This window comes from Scyliorhinus torazame, chromosome 11 (assembly GCF_047496885.1).
Source record: "Scyliorhinus torazame isolate Kashiwa2021f chromosome 11, sScyTor2.1, whole genome shotgun sequence".
In the NCBI taxonomy this organism is placed as follows: domain Eukaryota; kingdom Metazoa; phylum Chordata; class Chondrichthyes; order Carcharhiniformes; family Scyliorhinidae; genus Scyliorhinus; species Scyliorhinus torazame.
Genome location: NC_092717.1, coordinates 245,332,146 through 245,350,957, shown reverse-complemented (window position 1 = coordinate 245,350,957; position 18,812 = coordinate 245,332,146). Strand labels below are relative to the sequence as shown.

Below are 18,812 nucleotides of genomic sequence, written 5' to 3'. Positions count from 1 at the left end.
TCTCCCTCTGCACTGCGCTGGAGAGTCAGCCTTGATTTGCATACTGAGGTCTTGGTTAGAATTTCAAACAGATCTGTTGATTAGACTTGATTAACTCTCTGGAATCTCTCCCTTTGTTCTCACACCACATTAAGTTGCTCAATGCATCAGGGGCAGCACGGAGGCGCAGTGGTTGGCACAAGGACTACGGCGCTGAGCACCCGGGTTTGATCCCGCCCCCGGGTCACTGTCCGTGTGGAGTTTGCACATTCTCCCCGTGTCTGCGTGGGTCTCACCCCCAAAACCCAAAGACGTGCAGGGTAGGTGGATTGGCCACGCTAAATTGCCCCTTAATTGGAAAACAAATTATTGGGTACTTTAAATTTTAAAAAAAGTTGTTCAATACATCATCTAAAACACTTTGTTTTGTAAAACACCTCTGCTTGTGAATGCACTTGCTTGCTAGAATAGCCAGTTTTATGATGTTAAGGGGGCGATATACAAGCAGTTGTTGCTGGTTTATATCTCTCAACATCTCATCTTGTAACCTTGGTCCCATTCTTTGTAATGCCTCAGCTATTGGAACCACTCTCTGTTCTTGGCTGTGACTGACACTGGGCTGGAATTTACAAGTTTCACATGCTAAAAAGTTAGTGTTGGCTGTAATTTAACAGACAGTCTGGTTTTTGACCCGGCCAAACACTCTGGTAGCGAATGCTATTCATTCCCTGTGAGGGACTCCACTTTGCACCAGTTTAGTATTTAGTTGACGTTTACTCTGCACGAAGCAAGTCTTAACGAGATTTAATTCCAGATGGGTCCAAGAAAAATAACTTCAATGTTATTGACATGAGTGACAATTGAAACATAGAAAAAATTACTTTTACATAGCATCTGTACCCAACTATAGAGCAGCTCTCCCTCAGTATTGACCCTCTGACAGTGCAGCACTCCCTCAGTACTGACCCTCTGACAGTGCGGCACTCCCTCAGTACTGACCCTCTGACAGTGCAGCACTCCCTCAGTACTGACCCTCTGATAGTGCAGCACTCCCTCAGTACTGACCCTCTGACAGTGCAGTACTCCCTCAGTACTGACCCTCTTACAGTGCAGCACCCCCTCAGTACTGACCCTCTGACAGTGCAGCACTCCCTCAGTACTGACCCTCTGACAATGCAGCACTCCCTCAGTACTGACCCTCTGATAGTGCAGCACTCACTCGGAACTGACCCTCTGATAGTGCAGCACTCGCTCGGAACTGACCCTCTGACAGTGCACACTCCCTCAGTACTGACCCTCTGACAGTGCGGCACTCACTCAGTACTGACCCTCTGACAGTGCAGCACTCCCTCAGTACTGACCCTCTGACAGTGCAGCACTCCCTCAGTACTGACCCTCTGACAGTGCAGCACTCCCTCAGTACTGACCCTCTGATAGTGCAGCACTCGCTCGGAACTGACCCTCTGACAGTGCAGCACTCCCTCAGTACTGACACTCTGACAGTGCAGCACTCCCTCAGTACTGACCCTCTGACAGTGCAGCACTCCCTCAGTACTGACCCTCTGACAGTGCAGCACTCCCTCAGTACTGACCCTCTGACAGTGCAGCACTCCCTCAGTACTGACCCTCAGACAGTGCAGCACTCCCTCAGTACTGACCCTCTGACAGTGCAGCACTCCCTCAGCACTGACCCTCTGACAGTGGGATTTAAACACAAGGTGAATAAAATCCTGGTGCAAGAGGTAGGTTTGAAGCAGTACGTTGAAATGGGAGAGTGTGTTCGACTTGGAGAGGTTTAGTGAGGGATTCCTGATGATGGCCTTGGAAGCTGAACGCATGCCCACCAATGACGGTGTGGGAAAAACTGGTGTTGCAGGAGGTGTCAGCAGTGGAGGAAGGCCAAGCTGTCAGAGAGTTGCTGGTGGTTATCGAGTTGGGGATCAATGAAAAGCTAGGATGAGATTTATAAAATCCCGATGATGCCAGACTGTGAGCGAATGTAGATCAGTGAGTACAGGGAGAACGTGGGAACGCAACGTGGTGTCAGCTAACGCATGGGCAGCAGAGTTTCGGATGAGCTGCGCATCATGGAGGCTGGAATGATGGCTTGGAGAGAGGTAACAAGGTCATGTTCGATGTGTGGCCTGAAACTTGTTGAAAATATTCTTAACAAGTGATGCTCGCCCGAGCACTGAACTCATTTTTTTCCCCAAAGAATTTACAGTGTAGAAGGAAGCCATTCGGCCCATCGAGTCTACACCGGCTCTTGGAAAGAGCACCCTACTTAGGCCCACACTTCCACCCTATCCTCATAACCCAGTAACCCCACCCAGCACCAAGGGCAATTTTGAACACTAAGGGTAATTTATCACGGCCAATCCACCTAACCTGCACATCTTTGGACTGGGGGAGGAAACCGGAGCACCTGGAGGAAACCCACGCACACACGGGGAGGATGTGCAGACTCCGCACAGACAGTGACCCAAGCCGGAATCGAACCTGGGACGCTGGAGCTGTGAAGCAATTGTGCTATCCACAATGCTACCGTGCTGCCCGTTCCATTCACCCGATACTGGATACAGCAAAGGCTACAGAACCCGCAAGGACCTCCAGTCGGACTGAAGACCTGTGCTCCAGAACGAGCCACTCCCCAACACCCTGGCGGTTACACTGACCGGGAACGGAACTGGACTAGCCACATAAACATTGTGGCTACAAGAGCAGGCCAGAGGCTGGGAATTCTGTGGCGAGTAACGCACCTCCTGACTCCCCAAAGCCTGTCCACCATCGACAGGGCACAAGTCAAGAGCGTAAGGGAATACTCTCCACTTGCCTGGATGAGTGCAGCTCCAACACTTGAGAAGCTCCACACCGTCCGGGACAAAAGCAGCCCCGCCGACCAACTTAAACACACACTCTCTCACAACATCGACGCACAGTAGCAGCCGTGTGTACCGTCCACAAGGTGCAGTAACTCACCAGAGTTCCTCAGACAGCACCTTCCAAACCCACGATCTCTAACCCTAGAATGACAAGAGCAGCAGATCCCTGGGAACCCCACCACCTGGAGGTTCCCCTCCAAGTCACTCACCACCCTGACTTGGGAATATATCGGCCGTCCCTTCACTGTCGCTGGGTCAAAATCCTGGAACTCCCTCCCGAACAGGGGCTGGATTAGCACACTGGGCTAAATAGCTGGCTTTGAAAGCAGACCAAGGCAGGCCAGCAGCACGGTTCAATTCCCGCACCAGCCTCCCCGAACAGGCGCCGGAATGTGGCGACTAGGGGCTTTTCACAGTGACTTTATATGAAGCCTACTTGTGACAATAAGCGATTTTCATTTTCATTTTCAACAGCACAGTGGGTATACCTACAGCACAGGGACTGCAGCGGCTCAAGAAGGCAGCTCACCACCGCCTTCTCAAAGGGCAATTAGTGGTGCACAACAAGTGCTGGCCTTGTTAACCACACTCATGTGCCATGAAAAAGAAAACGATACACCATCCAACCTCTTTGAAACTTCTTTTAAGGGCAGCACGGTAGCACGGTGGTTAGCACAATTGCTTCACAGCTCCAGGGTCCCAGGTTCGATTCCCGGCTTGGGTCACTGTCTGTGCGGAGTCTGCACGTCCTCCCCGTGTGTGCGTGGGTTTCCTCCGGGTGCTCCGGTTTCCTCCCACAGTCCAAAGATGTGCAGGTTAGGTGGATTGGCCGTGATAAATTGCCCTTAGTGTCTAAAATTGCCCTTAGTGTTGGGTGGGGTTACTGGGTTATGGGGATAGGGTGGAGGTGTGCGCTTGGGTAGGGTGCTCTTTCCGGGAGCCGGTGCAGACTTGATGGGCCGAATGGCCGCCTTCTGCACTGTAAATTCTATGATTCTAAACTGTTAAAGGACCCAACAATAATTGTAATCATAATCGCAGCAAATCTTCCAGGAAGAAAAGAGACTTGTAAAGGCGAAAACTTTGGTCTTTTGTTGTGTCATCTTATTTTTGGATTATCATACTGTAACTGTGAGCCTCTGTCAGATCGCTGGTAAATCTTTCAAACCAGTAATCAGCAGGCAGATTCCTCTGAAGGAAGCAATAACCTTAATTAAGTGTGCATATGTTTCTTCTGATGTATTTCAATATTACAATACACTTTGCTTTCTTTGGGATTTATTTTTGGATGCGCTCCAGTCGCAGTATTTGCAAAACCAGTTCTTGAGGATGCAGGAATCTAATCTTAATATCACAAGAGGGACCCATTCTCCCCCTGTACATCAGCTCGACTGAAATGCATCTATTCTGCAAATTTTCTTCCCTCCTCCAATCCTCAGCCAATCCTCTTTACTTTTTAAGCCTGTCTTCATGTACACTTTCCCCCCCCCCCATTTTCGGGAATAGTGGGGAGGTGGTGGAAGGATTCCTGGGTTAAGCGTATGACGGCCTACGGGCTACTTGCCATTATTAACCAAGGCATTAACAATAAGAGCAGGGAGGTTATGATGGAGCTGTATAAAACGCTGGTTAGGTCACTCCTGGAGTCCTGGGTGCAATTCTGGTCACCACACTACAGGAAGGATGTGATTGCACTGGAGAGGGTGCAGAGGAGATTCATCAGGATGTTGCCTGGGATGGAGCGTTTCAGCTATGAATGGAGGCTGGTTAGGCTGGGGAAGAGAAGGCTGGGGGAAGGGGAAAGGTGTACAAAATTCTGAGGGACATAGATAGGGTAGATAAGAAGAAACCTTTCCCCTGAACAGAGGGTTCAATAACCAGGGGGCATAGATTTACAATAAGGGGCAGGAGGTTTAGAGGCGATAGAGTCATAGAATTTACAGTGCAGAAGGAGGCCATTCAGCCCATCGAGTCTACACCGGCCCTTGGAAAGGGCATCCTACCTAAGCCCCACGCTTCCACCCTACCCCCGTTATCCCCAAAACCCAGTAATCCCACCTATCCTTTTAATAATAATAATAATAATCTTTTATTGTCACAAGTAAGCTTCAATGAAGTTACTGCGAAAAGCCCCTCGTCGCCACATTCCGGTGCCTGTTCGGGTACACAGAGGGAGAATTCAGAATTCTCACAGCCGGTACGGGAATTGAACCCGCGCTGCTGGCCTTGTTCTGCATTACAAGCCAGCTGTCTAGCCCACTGAGCTAAACCAGCCCTGTTTTTCAGACACTAAGGGCCATTCAGCATGGCCACTCCACCTAACCTGTACATCTTTGGACTGTGGGAGGAAACCGGAGCACCTGGAGGAAACCCACGCAGACACGGGGAGAAGGTGCAGACTCTGCACAGACAGTGACCCAAGCCGGGAATCGAACCTGGGACCCTGGAGCTGTGAAGCAACAGTGCTAACCACTGTGCTATGGTGCCATCTTATGCGAGGGGAACCGTTTTCACCCAAAGACTGGTAAGAATGTGGGCCATGCTGCCTGAATGGGTGGTAGAGGCGGGAACCCTCACAATATTTAAGAAGTATTTAGATGCGCACCTGGAATGTCCGAGCATACAGGGCTACGGGACCGAGGGCTGGGGAAAGGGATTGGAGTAAATAGGTGCTTTGGACTGGTACGATGTGCCCAAGGGCGTATTTCGTTGCTATAAAAACTCTATTCAGTCGGCCTGTTGAACCATACCATGACCAGCGAGTTGTGGTGTAGGACTTGAACCTAGAGTGTTTGGCCCAGAGGGAGGGACACTACTCCAGTGGACTTCTTTCCAATCTGTTTGAACAGAGGTGAATATTTAAGTGCCTCGTACTGGGGTCTCACTGATTTTCTCCCACCCGCACGTGGGCTGGACACCAATTTGATGTCCACTTCAGCATCAGGATGGACTCTTGAAGCCAAGCTTGAGTTCTCCCATATCTCTGCATCTAACTCAGTTCCTTGGCTGCTGAAATCCTCATCCATCCCTTCGTACACTTCAGACTCAACCGTTCCAGTGTTCTCCTGATATGTCACCCACTTTCTACGCCCCACTCAGCTCACTGGCTGCTCCATATCCTAACTCGCACCAAACGCTGTTTATCCCTTTAGCTCTCTGACTTACATTGGATCCCAATCCAGCCACAACACAATTTTAGAATTCCCAAACTTGTTTTCCAATCGCTCCATGACCTTGCCCCACCCTATCTCTGTGATCTCCTGCACTCCCACAATCGTCCGAGATCTGTGCCAACCCCCCCCCCCCCCCCCCCCCCCCACGCCCGCTCCGCCCAATGTTTTCCATTTGTACATTGCCAATTTGCTTTGCTCTGATATTGACGGCCGTGCCTCCAGTTGCCTGGGCCCGAAGATCTGCAATTCCACCTCCCTCCCCCCACCTCACTTTACTCCCAGAAGACGTGATTTAAAACCCAATTCTTTGACCAAGCTTTCAGTCCCCTGACCAAATATCTCCTTATGTTTCCCGGTTGAAATATCCCGCACAGGATTTTCCGGGTGGGAATGATTGTCTTCCCCGTGGTTCTCGGGGAGTACGAGCTCCCTCGCTGAGGGGCGGGGAAACTCCGTTTAGCGTTGTGTAAAAACCCGACCCAGTAAGGTACCGGTGAGGGGACCCAGTAGGAATTGTTGTGGTTGGTCTTCTATACCTTATCCACCAAACACCACGACTTGTGCAAACCAGAATCTTTTATTGAGTCTCGTGTGGTAAGATAGCAATCTGATACCGAGCGCATTATCATGGAGTCTGCTAACTCCTCTGCAATCATCACCTAGCACTGACCATTCAATTGTATATCTTATTACCCTCTCAATCTTCTTCTGAAGATGGCTGGATGTGTCTCTCCTTATATGGGAGTCACTGGCCACATGACCTTGGTCTTCGCCTGCGCCGCCTGGTTGGAGGTCGCACACCATCCATCTAAGATACAGCCCATTGGCATATCACCACAGGAGTCTATCAGGAAGTGTATATCCCGTATTGGTAAATTACGTTAAAGATACAAATCTACGTGTTGTTTTGCTTGCAACTGAAGGGCGGCAAGTGGCGCAGTGGTTAGCACTGGGACTGCGATGTTGAGGACCCGGGTTCGAATCCCGGCCCTGGGTCGCTCTCCTTGTGGAGTTTGCACATTCTCCCCATGTCTGCGCGGGTTTCGCGCCCCCCCCCCTCCCCCAAACCCAAAGATGTGCAGGCTAGGTGGATTGGCCACGCTAAATGGCCCCTTAATTGGGCAAAAAAAATAATAGGATACTCTAAAAAAAATGTTTTTTTAACTGTTTGCAACTGAGCCCAGAATAATTCTCTGGCCGTTCATGTCATTGGGATCTTCTGGCCAACACTGGCAGCACACCCCCTCCCGCAGGCTTCCCGGCAATCGTGGCATGGCTTCAATGGGAATTCCCGTTGACAGTGGAGGGGGGCAGAAAATCCCCCTGCCCCGCCAGCGAACGGCGCGCCACCTGCCGTCGCCGGGAAACACGTGACTGGGAGGTCGGAGAATCCCGCTCCTGGTTTTGGGAGCCGTTCCTGATCATTATGCAGCCACGCTGGCTGGAAGCACCCATACTTGTTGGGTGAATATTGGGTTTGTTTTGGAAGTGGTTCTTCTGCAGTTGAACATCCTGTATTCACTGTTGAGAAAAGGCTATGGCAACTACATTGGAGGGCATTTGGTGTGGTCATACTGTGTGGAACACACGGCCTGGGAGGGTGGGAGAGGCAGGTTGCCTCACATCCTTTAAAAACGTACCTGGATACCACCTGGCACGTCTTAACGTTCAAGGCTGAGTGCTGGCAAGTGGGATTAGGTAGGCAGGTCAGGCGTTTTACATGCGTCAGTGCAAAGTCGATGGGCCGAAGAGCCTCTTCTGCACTGTATTATTCTTTGATTCATACTGAAGGTTGGTGTTTCTTTGTTCTTTTTTAATTCATTTCTGGGAAGTGGGCTTCGCTGACTAGGTCAGCGTTTATTGCCCATTTCTAGTAGCCCTTGAGAAAGGTGGCGGTGAGCTGCCTTCTTGAACCCGCTGCAGTCCATGTGGTGTAGGTGCACCCACATTGCAGTTAGGGAGGGAGTTCCAGGATTTTGACCCAGCGGCGGTGAAGGAGCGGCCGATATATTTCCAAGTCAGGGTGGTGAGTGACTCGGAGGGGAACCTCCAGGCGGTGGGGTTCCCAGGTATCTGCTGCTCTTGTCCTTCCAGATGGTAGAGGTCTTGGGTTCGAAAGGTGCTGAAAGTTATTCTTTGGAAAACGCCTTTTGGGGTTCAGCGACACAAAGAGAGATAGAGTGTCCAGCTCTCTTGGCCAAGGTGGTGAAATGGCTGTCCTCCTCACTCAAATCCCATGGCACTGTTGGAGATGCCAACTTTCAGATGCCCCGCCTTCTCTCCCGTGTGTGGCTATAAAAGATCCCATGGTCACTATTTTGGTGAAGAGTGGGGGTGTACACCCCGGCGTCCTGGACACTAATTACTCCTTCACTAACTAACATCGCCAAGAAACAGATTATCCGACCGTGTGTGTCAGAGCTGTTTGCGGGAGCTTGCTGTGCACATTTCCCTACAGTACAACAGTGACTCACTCCAGTGAGTCTTCCAGATACGAATGGGCGATCAGACAGAATCAGCCCCAAGGAACCACAAGGAAAGGAAATGATTAGTGGCCTTCAGAGATCTCATTATCGAACCCTGGAATAATTATGTGGGACACTGCAGGACACAGGAGCCAGTATATCCCAGGATTGTTGCAACATTCCACATGATGCCACCGTGACAAAGGTGTTTCATAGACCTGAAGATCGACGAGATATAATATTATAAAGAGAGAGCTCGACTATTCAGGGGTAATGTCAGGAAGCATTTCCTCACGTGAAGTGTTCTTGGATAAGCGGATGAAGAGTTAGAGAACAAAGGTGGGTGGATGCAATTGAGACACAGATCAACTGTGACTTAATTGAACCCTGGAACAGGCTTGAGGGACTGAATGGTTTCTTCCTGTTCCTATGTCCCTTCCACTGTTAACAAGGGAGGAACCAGCTGTTCTTTCCAGAGTACAGGGCGGACATTCCGGAAGGAATGGAATCGGAAGCGGTGAGCCAGTTGCGAGGGAACAGCTGGTGCATTATTGTTCCCAAAAGAATTGAAACTTGACTCATGGAGGTTGAACCACTTTGCACCTCCTTGCTCTTCATCCTCAGGACTCTCACAAAGGCCTGGCCAGGCCTGACCCTCCCAGGGCTCTGGCTGCTTTCCACCATCCATTGTCTCTTCTGAAATTCTTTCCTGGACTGGTGGTGATGGCTTGCGCAAACTCATTGAACAAGGAAGCGGAGACAGGAAACTCCAATCAAGCATCGCATCAATATTCACCAGAGTCATTCGGTTCATCAGGACCTGACTACCCCCCGACTTTGAGCGCGGAAGGAAGAAGCTGGATGGGTTATCCCCGTTGTGAAGTCACTGTTGAACTTAAAATTCCGAACGGCGGTTAGCACTGCTGCCTCACAGCGCCAGGGACCCGGGTTCGATTCTGGCCTCGGGTCACTCTCTGTGCGGAGGTTGCACGTTCTCCCCTTGTTTGCGTGGGTTTCCCCCGGGTGCTCCGGTTTCCTCCCGCAGTACAACGATGAGCGGGTTAGGTGGGGTTGCAGGGATGGACCGGGGGGAGTGGGCCTAGGTAGGGTACTCTTTCGGAGAGTCGTTGCAGACTCGATGGGCTGAATGGTCTCCTTCTGCACTGTCGGCATTCTATGGATTGTATTCTAAACATAGACACCCAACTTCCGGAGGCCGACAGACATCAGTATATGTCCCAGGTGGGATTTTCTGTCGCCCACGGCCTGTTTCCTGCAGCCGGGGCAACACCTCATTGGTTGGCAGTGAGATCTTCCAGTCTCACCAATGTCTGCGACGTTCTGCATTGTTTGTCGACTGCACCACGAGGTAACCCGCCCCGGTGGGCAGGGCGGGGGGGGTGCGGGGGTGGGGGGTGGGCGGGGGGTCATCGGCTTGCCAAGTCGATCCCGCCGGCAGGAAGAACCAGAATATTCAGACCCCCCACCCCCCCGTTAGAAAGATGGCACATGTGCTTGTTCCCCTCGGAGTAGAGGGGACTGAGGGGAGGTTCAGAAGAGGTCGGCAAAGAAAAATTGTTTTTATTGTTGAGGGCTGGGGGGGCGGGGAGGGGAGGAAAACAGATTGAAGATTTGGGGGAAGAGATTCAGAGGGAATGTGAGGAAGGACAATTTTACAAAACAAGTGGGAATGACCCGGAACTCGCAGCCCCCCCTGCCACCCACCCCTCTCCCCAACCACCTGCCCCCCCAGCCCTCCCCTCCGCCCCGCCACCCACCCCCTCCCCCCGCCCCACCACCCACCCCTCCCCCCTCCGCCTCACCACCCACCCCTCCCCCTCCGCCTCACCACCCACCCCTCCCCTCCGCCCCACCACCCACCCCTCCCCCTCCGCCCCGCCACCCACCCCCTCCCCCCGCCCCACCACCCACCCCTCCCCCCTCCGCCCCACCACCCACCCCTCCCCCCTCCGCCTCACCACCCACCCCTCCCCCTCCGCCTCACCACCCACCCCTCCCCCTCCGCCCCACCACCCACCCCTCCCCCTCCGCCCCGCCACCCACCCCCCTCCCCCCGCCCCACCACCCACCCCTCCCCCCTCCGCCCCACCACCCACCCCTCCCCCTCCGCCCAGTCACCCACCCCTCCCCCTCCCTCCGCAGTGGGTTTTCCCACAGAGGCAGCTCACCAGTGGCCATTGGTGGGATTTTCTGGTCCTACCAAAATCAACGTCCATTTACGGGGCTCACAGGCTGCGCCGCCGGGAACACACTCCCCGGGGGGGCGGGGGGGGGGGGATTTTAGATGGGACCGGTAGATCTCACCAGTGGAAAGGGCTGGAAAAGCCCGGCCTCCATTTTGGAGGCAATCAGCCGACCGGCTGAAACCCAGCGAAGGGCGGGAAGGGGTCTGAGGTAAACGGCAAAGGGGGAATCGGAAGAGTTCACAAGAAAGACGTTTCTTCAGCATATCGGCGGTATTTACACATCTCAGGCTCCTCACTCCTTCCTCTGACCTGTTATACTCACAGCCCAGTCAGCACTCGGGATCAATCAAACCAGCTGGGTGAGTCCCATGCGGGGTTATAATAAAGTTAAGCAGCCAATAATCAGGGAGCTGAAAGAAGCGTGTTCTTCTGTCATTTGAGGCCCAAATGAAGGCCGCTTTATTGGCTATGGTTGTGACCGGCGCTACTGAAACGTATGTCTTCGTTCTACGTTCACTTATGTAACCCCTTCACCATGCCTGGATGCCCCGTAGTCCTTTACAGGGTCTCTTTGGTGCCATTTGCAGTTTTCTTTACCTCGGTCCACTGTAGGGAATGTGGCAGCTGATTTGTGCACAGCAAGACCCCAATAAGCGGCAATGCGTTCGTGACCAAATGAGGGTTTTCAACTGACCTTGGTTGAGGGATAAATATTGGCTCGGACACCGTAGATAACTCCCTGTCTGGCCCGTCCCCCCCCCCCCCCCCCCCCCCCCCTCGCCGCCCGTCCCCACCCACCCCCGCTCTTTTCTAAACAGTCGGCGGCCATCTTTTTCACGGGAGAGCAGAAAACCACCCCCTATCAACGGCGTACCTGAAAGACGGCACCCGCGGCAGCGCGGCAGACCCTCAGGGCTGGCCTTGGGGAGCCCAGTCTGGAGCGTGGGCCCTAGATCTGGAGTAAAGCCCGTGACTCGTCCTTGCTGAGGGGGCTGCTGGGTTGGGTGGTGCGCTCACCAGAATGGAGTCCAGGGAATACATGAATCAGAGCATAAGACATTGCAACGGGTCCCGATTTCGAAGCACTTGCCACCGGTGTCCTTTTCCGCTCGCGCCTCAGATCTGCGTGTGATTAATAAAATAAATGAACAATTTTATCCGCTTAACAACGGCCATGGGACAATGGAAGGAGTGTTAAAGTCTCTTTTCAGAATTTATTTTTTGATTGAACGCTCCGTTTTTTTTCCAACACAGCAATTCAGTACACGTCATAGATCCCACACGCCAAACAATTGCCTTCCCATGTGTGACTGCATAAGGAAAATAAAACATTCCATCAAAGAATTAATTGCTGGAAAGAGACAGAAAGTCTCTCATAATTGTTTCACAATCATTGATCTGTGGATGAAGCAGTTTTTTCTTTAATTAGATCCCATTAAGATGGGGTTTGCCGATAAAAGTCATGCAACTTCCGAACAAAACAGTTTGCATCAAAATACTGGTCAGGCGCCCCTCCGGTCCTTTACCCTTGTGGTTGGAATGGGTGGAATTTATTTCGAGTCAGTTCTCTTGGGCGCGATCTAGCCAAATCCGTTCTTGGTGCGGTAGCGAGCGGGAATCATCGGGTGCGTCCCGACAGACAACCCGGCGAAGCCGTCACCGGTGTCTAACGTTGGTTAGGGCACTGAATGATGCCCCGCCCCCCAAGCTCCACGCCGCACATGACTGTCCCGCCGGCCGATTCGCCGGGACCGCGCCCGTGAGTCCCCCGTTAACGAGGCGGAGCAGCACATTGAACCGATCCCGCAGAGCAAACCCCAGACAGCACACAGCCGTGCCCCCCGCGCAGACCAGCTCCGCGATTCGGGGGTTGCTGACCTGGCCAGACTCATGGACGCAGTCGCTACGACATGGCGCAGATGCCGCATCGTCTTCTTGTAGCTACCGGCACGGTAGCTCAGTGGTTAGCACTGTTGCTTCACAGCTCCACGGTCCCAGGTTCGATTCCCCGCTGGGTGACTGTCTGTGCGGAGTCTGCACGTTCTCCCCGTGTCTGCGTGGGTTTCCTCCGGGTGTTCCGGTTTCCTCCCACAGTCCAAAGACGTGCAGGTTAGGTGGATTGGCCATTCTGAATTCTCCCTCTGTGTTCCCGAATAGGCGGCGGAGTGTGGAGACTAGGGGCTTTTCACAGTAACTTCATTGCAGTGGTAATGTAAGCTTATTTGTGACAATAATAATGATTATTATTATTATTATTATTATTAATGTTGAGGTGGAGCCTCCTGCTCTCCGACATGTGTTTGAAATACCAGTGATGCCTGTACCCCTTGGGCCGTTGCCGGCCTCGCTCTGTGGGTCCCTCCCTGTCCTGATGGGCAGCCGGATTGCTCAGGGTGTGGGGTGGGGCCCTGCACTTGGGCTGCTGCCTTGGGCCTCTGCTAATGCTGCTGCCGCCACCTTCTCCGGCGTCTGTCTGCCTGGCCTGCCAGCAGCACCGTGAGGGCAGCTTCCGCGGGGTCCACAATATCATCCACCATGTAATATCTGTGAGGCATTGGAGAGGGTGACAGACTGACAATCAGGCATGGCTTCCACCCCGGAACTGTGTGTCCCCGGACTAAAGAAAAAGCGTACAAAGTGGCGAGAATTAGTGGGAAGCCAGAGGATTGGGAAGCCTTTAAAAGCAAGCAGAGGACAACTAAAAAAGCAATAAGGGGGGAGAAGCTGAAGTATGAGTGCAAGCTAGCTAGTAATATAAAGGAAGATAGGAAGAGTTTTTTTCAATATATAAAAGGTAAGAGAGAGGCAAAAATAGACATTGGACCACTGGAAAATGTGGCTGGAGAAGTAATAATAGGAAACAAAGAAATGGCAGAGGAACTGAATAGTTACTTTGCATCAGTCTTCACGGTGGAAGACACCTGTGGGATGCCGGAGCTCCAGGAGAACCAGGGGGCAGAGGTGAGTGCAGTGACCATTACTAAGGAGAAGGTTCTGGGGAAACTGAAAGGTCTGAAGGTGGATAAATCTCCTGGACCGGATGGACTACATCCCAGGGGTCTGAAGGAGATAGCTGAGGAAATTGTGGAGGTATTGGTGATGATCTTTCAGGAATCACTGGAGGCAGGAAGGGTCCTTGAGGACTGGAAAGTGGTGAATGTAACACCACAGTTTAAGAAGGGAGGGAGGCAGAAGACGGGAAATTATAGGCCGGTTAGCCTGACTTTGGTCATTGGTAAGATTTTAGAGTCTGTTATTAAAGCTGAGATTGCGGAGTACTTGGAAGTGCATGGTAAAATAGGACTGAGTCAGCACGGCTTCGTCAAAGAGAGGTCATGTCTGGCAAATCTGTTAGATTTCTTTGAGGAAGTAACAAGGAAGTTAGACAAAGGAGAACCAGTGGACGTGATTTATTTAGATTTCCAGAGGGCCTTTGACAAGGTGCCGCATAGGAGACTGTGAAATATGTTAAGAGCCCATGGTGTTAAGGGTAAGATCCTGGTATGGATAGAGGATTGGCTGACTGGCAGAAGGCAGAGAGTGGGGATAAAGGGGTCTTTTTCAGGATGGCAGCCGGTGACTAGTGGTGTGCCTCAGGGGTCTGTGCTGGGACCACAACTTTTTACAATATACATTAATGATGATGTGGAGATGCCGGCAGTGGACTGGGGTGAGCACAGTAGTTTCACCTGAGGAAGGAGCAGTGCTTCGAAAGCTAGTGATTTGAAACAAGCCTGTTGGACTTTAACCTGGTGTTGTAAGACTTCTTACTGTACATTAATGATCTGGAAGAAAGAACGGAAGGCACTGTTGCTAAGTTTGCAGATGATGCAAAGATCTGTCGAGGGACAGGTAGCATTGAGGAAGCAAGAGGGCTGCAAAAGGACTTGGACAAGCTCGGAGAGTGGGCACTGAAGTGGCAAATGAAATACAATGTGGAAAAGTGTGAGGTTATGCCCTTTTGAAGGAGTAATTTAGGGATAGACTATTATCTTATTTGGTGAAATGCTTAGGAAATCAGAAGCACAAAGGGACTTGGGAGTCCTTGTTCACGATTCTCTTAAGGTTAACGTGCAAGTTCAGTTGGCAGTTAGGAAGGCAAATGCAATGTTCGCATTCATGTCAAGAGGGCTAGAATACAAGACCAGAGATGTACTTCTGAGGCTGTATAGGCTCTGGTCAGATCCCATTTGGAGGGTTGTGAGCAGTTTTGGGCCCCGTATCTAAGGAAGGATGTGCTGGCCTTGGAAAGGGTCCAGAGGAGGTTCGCTAGAATTATCCCTGGAATGACGAGCTTGTCGTATGAGGAACGGTTGAGGACTCTGAGTCTGTACTCGTAGGAGTTTAGAAGGATGAGGGGGGATTTTATTGAAACTTACAGGATACTGCGAGGCCTGGATAGAGTGGACGTGGAGAGGATGTTTCCACTTGTAGGAAAAACTAGAAGCAGAGGACACCATCTCAGACTAAAGGGACGACCCTTTAAAACAGAGATGAGGAGGAATTTCTTCAGCCGGAGGGTGGGGAATCTGTGGAACACTTTGCCACAGAAGGCTGTGGAGGCCAAATCACTGAGTGTCTTTAAACAGAGATAGATTGGTTTTTGATCAATAAGGGGATCAGGGGTTATGGGGAGAAGACAGGAGAATGGGGATGAGAAAAATACAAGCCATGATTGAATGGTGGAGCAGACTTGATGGGCCGAGTGGCCAAATTCTGCTTCTATGTCTTATATGCATGCAGCATTACACATTGTATATGCAGTCAGTGTTACACACTGTATATGAGGACAGTGTTGCACACTGTATATGGAGGCAGTGTTACACATTGTGTATGCAGACAGTGTTACACACTGTATATGCAGTCAGTGTTATACACTGTATATGAGGACAGTGTTACACACTGTATATGCAGTCAGTGTAACACACTGTATATGAGGACAGTGTTGCACACTGTATATGAGGACAGTGTTGCACACTGTATATGGAGGCAGTGTTACATATTGTGTATGCAGACAGTGTTACACACTGTATATGCAGTCAGTGTTATACACTGTATATGAGGACAGTGTTGCACACTGTATATGGAGGCAGTGTTACACACTGTATATGGAGGCAGTGTTACACACTGTATATGAGGACAGTGTTGCACACTGTATATGGAGGCAGTGTTACACATTGTGTATGCAGACAGTGTTACACACTGTATATGCAGTCAGTGTTACACACTGTATATGAGGACAGTGTTGCACACTGTATATGGAGGCAGTGTTACACATTGTGTATGCAGACAGTGTTACACACTGTATATGCAGTCAGTGTTATACACTGTATATTCAGACAGTGTTATACACTGTATATGCAGACAGTGTTACACAGTGTATATGAGGACAGTGTTGCACACTGTATATGGAGGCAATGTTACACATTGTGTACGCAGACAGTGTTACACACTGTATATGCAGTCAGTGTTATACACTGTATATTCAGACATTGTTATACACTATATGCAATCAGTGTTGCACACTGTATACGGAGGCAGTGTTACACATTATATCTGCAGGCAGTGTTACACACTGTATATTCAGTCAGTGTTGCACCCTGTATATGGAGGCAGTGTTACACACTGTATATGCAGACAGTGTTACACATTGTATACACAGGCAGTGTTACACACTGAATATGCAGTCAGTGTTACACACTGTATATGCAGTCAGTGTTACACACTGTATATGCAGTCAGTGTTGCACACTGTATATGCAGTCAGTGTTACACACTGTATATGAGGACAGTGTTGCACACTGTATATGGAGACAGTGTTACACATTGTGTATGCAGACAGTGTTACACACTGTATATGCAGTCAGTGTTATACACTGTATATTCAGACAGTGTTATACACTGTATATGCAATCAGTGTTGCACACTGTATACGGAGGCAGTGTTACACATTGCATCTGCAGGCAGTGTTACACACTGTATGTGCAGTCAGTGTTACACACTGTATACGCAGGCAGTGTTACACACTGTATATTCAGTCAGTGTTGCACACTGTATATGGAGGCAGTGTTACACACTGTATATTCAGTCAGTGTTATACACTATATATGGAGCCAGTGTTACACACTGTATATGCAGACAGTGTTACACACTGTATATGCAGACAGTGTTACACATTGTATACACAGGCAGTGTTACACACTGAATATGCAGTATGCAGACAGTGGTACACACTGTATATGCAGACCGTGTTACACATTGTATACACAGGCAGTGTCACACCACTGTATATGCATACAGTGTCACACACTGTATATGCAGACAGTGTCACACACTGTATATGCAGACAGTGTCACACACTGTATATGCAGACAGTGTCACACACTGTATATGCAGACAGTGTCACACACTGTATATGCAAACAGTGTTACACATTGTATATGCAGACAGTGTTACACATTGTATACACAGGCAGTGTTACACACTGTATATGCAGACAGTGTCGCACACTGTATATGCAGACAGTGTCACACACTGTACATTCAGTCAGTTTTATACACTGTATACGGAGGCAGTGTTTCACACTATATTCAATGTTTTACACTGAAATGTTGCCACGGGTCATGCTTAAATGGTGCAAGCGTTTGCACAGTATGCAGAGCCAGTGTTGCACATTCTCTGTGGAGCCAGTGTTTCACACTCTCTGGGAAGCCAGTGTTTCACACTCTCTCGTGTGCAACACAAGAGGCGAGGCCATATTGGATTTGTTACTGGGTAATGAACCAGGACAGGTGTTAGATTTGGAGGTAGGTGAGCACTTTGGTATTAGTGACCACAATTCGATTACGTTTACTTTAGTGATGGAAAGGGATAGGTATATACTGCAGGGCAAGAGTTATATCTGGGGGAAAGGCAATTATGATGCGATGAGGCAAGACTTAGGATGCATCGGATGGAGAGGAAAATGGCAGCGGATAGACACAATGGAAATGTGGAGCTTTTTCAAGGAACAGCTACTGCGTGTCCTTGATAAGTATGTACCTGTCAGGCAGGAAGGAGGTGGTCGAGCGAGCGTGGTTTACTAAAGCAGTTGAAGCACTTGTCAAGAGGAAGAAGGAGGCTTATGTAAAGATGAGATATGATGGTCCAGTTAGGGCACTCGAGAGTTACAAGTTAGCTAGGAAGGACCTAAAGAGAGAGCTAAGAAGAGCCAGGAGGGGACATGAGAAGTCGTTGGCAGGTAGGATCAAGGAAAACCCTAAAGTTTTCTATAGATATGTCAGGAATAAAAGAATGACTAGGGTAAGAGTAGGGCCAGTCAAGGACAGTAGTGGGAAGTTGTGCTTGGAGTCCGAGGGGATAGGAGAGGTGCTAAATGAATATTTTTCGTCAGTATTCACACAGGAAAAAGACAATGTTGCCGAGGAGAATACTGAGTTCAGGCTACTAGACTAGAAGGGCTTGAGGTTCATAAGGAGGAGGTGTTAACAATTCTGGAAAGGGTGAAAATAGATAAGTCCCCTGGGCCAGATGGGATTTATCCTAGGATTCTCTGGGAAGCTAGGGAGGAGATTGCTGAGCCTTTGGCTTTGATCTTTAAGTCATCTTTGTCTACAGGAATAGTGCCAGAAGACTGGAGGATAGCAAATGTTGTCCCCTTGTTCAAGAAGGGGAGCTTTAAATTGAGGGGAGATAGATATAGGACAGATGTCAGAGGTAGATTCTTTACTCAGAGAGTAGAAAGGGTGTGGAATGCCCTGACTGCAACAGTAGTCGACTCGCCAACACTAAGGGCTTTCAAATGGTCATTGGATAGACATATGGACGATAAGGGAATAGTGTAGATGGGTTTTAGAGTGGTTTCACAGGTCGGCGCAACATCTAGGGCCGAAGGGCCTGTACTGCGCTGTAATGTTCTATGTTCTATGTTCTCTGGAAAGCCAGTGTTGCACACTCTCTGGAGAGCCAGTGTCACATGCTCTCTGGGGGGCCAGTGTTGCACATTCTCTGGGGGGCCAGTGTTGCACACTCTCTGGGGGGCCAGTGTTTCACACTCTCTGGGGAGCCAGTGTTGCACATTCTCTGCAGAGCCAGTGTTTCACACTCT

The 18,812-nt window shown here is 50.3% G+C and overlaps 1 long non-coding RNA gene across 1 annotated transcript in view; it reads right to left on the bottom strand.

The window, feature by feature from the left end:
* The window catches only part of LOC140386056 (uncharacterized), a 200,019-nt gene that overhangs the window by 71,359 nt on the left and 109,848 nt on the right, over window positions 1–18,812 (bottom strand). The window lies entirely within an intron of this gene.